Below are 5,224 nucleotides of genomic sequence, written 5' to 3' on the forward strand. Positions count from 1 at the left end.
GCTAGGTAGGAAGAGGCTTCCAAGTTTGTACCAGCTTGATTTCTCTAAGTCCCATGGCCAGAGTGCGTGCTGTCTTGAACAAAAGAGTTTTATGATCAAGTTCTGATGACCAACCAAGAGCAATGGCAAAACTGTGTATTGTTTGGGTTTGGGGGAGGAGCGCTGTGTATGTAACTCGTGAGTATGTGCTTCAATGTACTCAGAATTTGGAAACATGTCAATAGAGAGTGTGGCATATTCTTTCTCAGACACAATGGGGCATCTCACTAACAAGCCTGTCCTGAGGGATGAATTACTACCTTCCAGAATACACTTGGGCTTGACTTCATGACTTTTTTTTCTATGTAATGGGAACCCAGAAGCCCTGAAAGGCTAAATGTAACATTTCTCTCCTGTGGAACCCAGTGTTTACATCTCACATAAACAACTACTTCTGTGCCTTCAAAACATCCATACAACTGGTTCCTGATATATTTTCCGATTCATCTTTGAAGTTTTTCTTGTCATATAAATAAAGAGTTAGGACAGATGAGGCTGTGTATGCCTTTATTTGCAAAATCAGGGGCACAAAGACAGTAGTATCACTGTGAGTTCAAGACCACTCTGGTCTATATAGAGAGTTCTGGGCCAACCATTTCACTATAGGGAGACTGTTAAAAACGGGGTGGTGATTTTGCTGAAAGGACCCAGATATAGCTGTCTCTTGTGAGACTATACCAGGGCCTAGCAAACACAGAAGTGGATGCTCACAGTCAGCTATTGGATGGATCACAGGACCCCCAATGGAGGAGCTAGAGAAAGCACCCAAGGAACTAAAGGGAACTGCAACCCTATAGGTGGAACAACAATATGAACTAACCAGTACCCCGGAGCTCTTGTCTCTAGCTGCATATGTATCGAAAGATGGCCTAGTCAGCCATCACTGGAAAGAGAGGCCCATTGGACACACAAACTTTATATGCCCCAGTACAGGGGAACGCCAGGGCCAAAAAGGGGGAGTGGGTGGGTAGGGGAGTGGGGGGTGGGTATGGGGGACTTTTGGGATAGCATTGGAAATGTAAATGGGGAAAATACCTAATAAAAAAAATTTTTTAAAAAATGGAGTGGCATCTGTAGCTTATGTTTTGATTCTAAATTTGTGTAAAGGATTTGTCTTCATTTTTTTTAATTTCAACAGAAACAATTTGTATTCAGCTGGGAAACTCTGGACAGGAAAGGTGATGGACTGACAATGCCTTTAGAAGGAAGTTAGGATGTGGGAGCTGCTGATAAGAACGTTCCAACAACCGACACTGGTACTTGCGACTTTGGGAGTGCCGGGGAACAGATCTGCAGATGGAGTCTTCCACTCCTAAGGCTGTTGCCGCTCCCTTTCGTGTCTATGACACAGTAAGCCTGCCACCCAGGCTTGCACACTTGGGAACTGTCTCCACTGCACAGCATACAGTCTGATGCTGGAGAGCTGCTCTCCTCTTCTTCTGCTTTCCATATTGTGTCCCCTAATCCTGACTGAACACAAGCCACGGACGAATGCACTTCACACAGAGTTTCTCTTAGTGTACATGACACCCCCCTCCCCATTTTCTGTCCCTTCTTATAGTTCTTTGTGTGGTGCTAGGGATCCAATCCAGGGCCTGTATTATCAGAGGGAAACAATCTGAGTTGCACCCCAACTTTAGAGACCAGCTTCCCTGAGTAAATCGAACCACTTATTAATTAATTAATTAATTAATTTCATGGAAAGAGTGCTTCGCAGCCAACACCCACCTCCCCTTGTTCATTTGACAGTCAGATGACCCAGAGGGTCATCAGGCAGATGCTGTGGGTGTTTTCTACTTCAGCTGTTTAGGTGGTCTCAGTCTTTCTTTCTCTTGCATTGGTATTCGTCTGAAGGCACCTAAAAGATCGGACTCCAACCAGCAGCCCGCCAAAAGGACTCAGAAAGCACTGGGTTTCTTGAAACTGTAAAAATCTATGTGCAGTGTGACAGGGTCACCAACACTGCTGAGTTATTACCAAGGCAGGAAACCCAAAGGGGTGGTAGTAACACTGTCTTCTAAAGCTATCTTTTGGCGCCTTTGTCCCTGGGAAGCCAGCACACCATCTGGCGGGTAGGCACAGTGCCACTAAACAGATGGGACCAAGTGGAGAAGGATCTGCCACCATGTGCTGCTCTCCACCCTGGTCCACATGGGGTTTTCAGTAGAAAGCAGTCAGCCCTTCGCACCGCACGCTTTAGTTTCTCATGAAAGGAGATGCTATTCTTTTCCATGAGGAAAACAGACAGAGACTTCCTCTTTGGAAGCGGGCCCTCTTCCTGGAGCAGACGCTGCCAGATTTTATACAGGCTATTCCCACAGTTTTCATAAACCGACTTTTTATTAATTCTTTTCCAAAACTGCTTACAACAGCCTAATTTTTAGAATCTTAATTCAGTACTCATAAAGAAGCTTTTGAGTATGATTTAAAAACAAAATAGTTTGAGAAAAATCTCTTTTTATTTGGATTGAGGATGAAAAACCTGGCAGTTATTTGTGGCTTGGAAAAGTGTTAGTGGGGCACTTTAATTCAGGAATAATGGTACATATTATGATCCAAAGAAGTCAGTTTCACAATTCTTGCCCTCAAGAAACTAGCCAGCATGTCTGGGAAGTAGAACACACACCTAAATGACAATAGTCTTCTCCCATTACAAGATATTGGAATCAACATTTCATCTCCTATGATAATAATTATAATAAAGCAATTTGAAAATACAGGAATATAGAAGGAAAATGATAAACAGTTTTATGAGCTGACCTGGAAGGTCACACTTTTTGGATAAACTAGGCTGCCAGCTAGGTCTTAGGATACACCTGTCTCCATCCACCAACGCCTAGGTTGTAGAAAGGAGAAGCCATGCCCAGATTGTATGTGGATACTGGGGATTTGAATGAAGGTCCTCATTTTGTTCATCAGTGCTGTGCCCACTAAACTGTCCCTCATCCCCAGAAATTAAATTTTTTCTTCTTAAAAATATGTGTATATGTATGTATATTGTACATGAGTAAACCATAGAGACCAGAAGAAGGCATAGATTCCCTGGCGCTCGAGTTACAAGCATTGTGAGCCTCCCAAGATGGGTGCGGATGACCAAAGGCAAATTCACTGGAACAGCAGCAGACCCCCTGAACTGCTAAGACATCTCTCCATTTCTTTATTATTGCTTTCAACATACGTTAATGCAAATAAAGCTATCATAAACATATTTGTAAATGGAGTTGTCTCTGCTTTTACAATTTTTTTTTTCAACACCACGCATTGCTTTTATTTTACTGGGCATCCACATTTCATCATTCAGTGGTCCTAAGGAGGGTGGGGGTCGTGGCAAGGAGCCAGGAGGCAGGGCCCATCCATCTAAAAACACAGTGGCACAGAACTCCTCCAGGTCCCTGTCGAGAGTCTGAGGAAGCAGCAACACTGAAGCCTGTCAGGCTCCACATCTCATCTGATGGGTGGCCAGGATAACACAAAAGCTCTGTTCAAATTTCTTCAATGTATAAATTCAAAACGATGGGAAAAGGAACCATCTAAGAACCAGTGTGTTTAGGCTCCTCGCGCATCGACTTTCTCTAGGCACAAAGGACCCTGAGCTCCGGCATGTCTGAGTGGCCCTGTGACTGCTCTGTTCACCTGGAATCCTGAGCTCAAAGCTCATTGGCTGAGATCAGAAGAGCTGAGGGCCAGGACTCCCTTCCTCAGGCTTGTGGCAAGTGAGCAAGTGTGGTCCTGAGCTAAGTGAGGGAGGTCAGGTTCTCCCATCCTCATCTGATGGTTTCTGGGCACAGCAAGTATTCGTAGTGATGGACAGCAAGGAAGTTGAGGAGGAAGCGGGGAAGCAGCTCTGCTTGATAAAGGTGAAGAGGCAGGAAGTCCTGAATACCTCACCTGAGGCCAATTTCAGAGAGGGGTAGGGGGAGTTACAATCTAAGCTTTGACCAAGGGTTCCTTTGGAAGAGTGGGGAAGAAGATAGCAGAGGCACAGCCAAAGCCCCCCTCCCCGACTCCCCATGGCTAGCAGTAGTCCTGTGGTGCTACCTGAAGCCTTCCCATCTAAGTGCCCCGCGCAGCTGTGATAGGAGAGCGAGGCAGCCAAACCCAGGCCGTGTGTCAGCAGCAGGTGATTCACAGTTGGTTTTTGGTGCTCACAGCTCCTAAAGGAAACCAATTTGAACATACCTCCTTGATCGCAGAAGTTCAACTAAGCAGACAGCGGCTACGTTTGGCGGCAGATGTTTCACTGCACAGAGGAAGACGTTACAGAGCACAATTTAGGTATTTCAAAAGACCAGTGTTTCAGTGTCTCAGGATGAAGTCTGAGTGGGGCTACCTCTTCAGTACGTTGAAGTCTACAGATATGTGGAGAAATTTTTTCTTTCACTGCTGTGGAAAATCCAGAGTTGGTTATGATCGGGCAGAGGAGTTATTTGGGCTAATTGGCCTTACTGTTTCCTGGTGGCTGCCATAGATTCTCTTTTGACATTATCAAGCTCCTGCCGGACAATTTTGATGCTGTGGGAATCCTTGCACTTTGCCAGCACTGCAGTGGCTCTGGATCCACTACTCCATTTGAACTCTTCGCACTGCTCACGACTCTTGTTATAAATTTCACAGATGGAGTGCTTCTCGGTACGTAGGCTCACATTCTGTTTTAAGGCTGTGTATTAGGTTTTATAAATTGTTCTCGGAGGCCTAATCATCATCTCTAACGATCTTGTGTCATGTCTCCGGCCTCCTCTAGACCCCAGCAAACTGTGCCATTGCCTAACCCTTTCTGGCCTTCTGCCTGCTCTTCCAAAAGTCAGAAATTTCCAGGGCCTTTTGCTCCCAAGCCTGTTGTTGCTGCCATCTTGCATCTGTGTCGCTGACCTGTAATTTTCTTAGAAAACATTCATAGAGGCATAGTTTCAGTATTAAAATGAGTTTTTTAAAAAAGTCTTTTTTGTTGTTGTTAATTATTGATCTAGGGCATAGAGAGATGTTTCAGTGGTCAAGGGTACTAGCTATTCTTCCAGATCTGGGTCCCAATTCCAGCATCCACATGATGGCTCACAACTATCTGTAATTCTAGTTCCAGGGGATCCAGCATCCTAATCTGGCCTCTGCAGACACCAGGCACTTACATACTATACCGATATACACATACAGGCAATATATCTATATTAACACATTTATTTTTTTAAAA

The 5,224-nt window shown here is 44.8% G+C and overlaps 1 pseudogene; it reads right to left on the reverse strand.

Moving 5' to 3' along the window:
* Positions 1–4,471: 4,471 nt before the first annotated feature.
* LOC110305900 lies at positions 4,472–4,888 on the reverse strand (annotated as a pseudogene).
* Between the last annotated feature and the right edge of the window lie 336 nt (positions 4,889–5,224).

The sequence above is a fragment of the Mus caroli genome, chromosome 2 (assembly GCF_900094665.2).
Source record: "Mus caroli chromosome 2, CAROLI_EIJ_v1.1, whole genome shotgun sequence".
Classification (NCBI taxonomy): domain Eukaryota; kingdom Metazoa; phylum Chordata; class Mammalia; order Rodentia; family Muridae; genus Mus; species Mus caroli.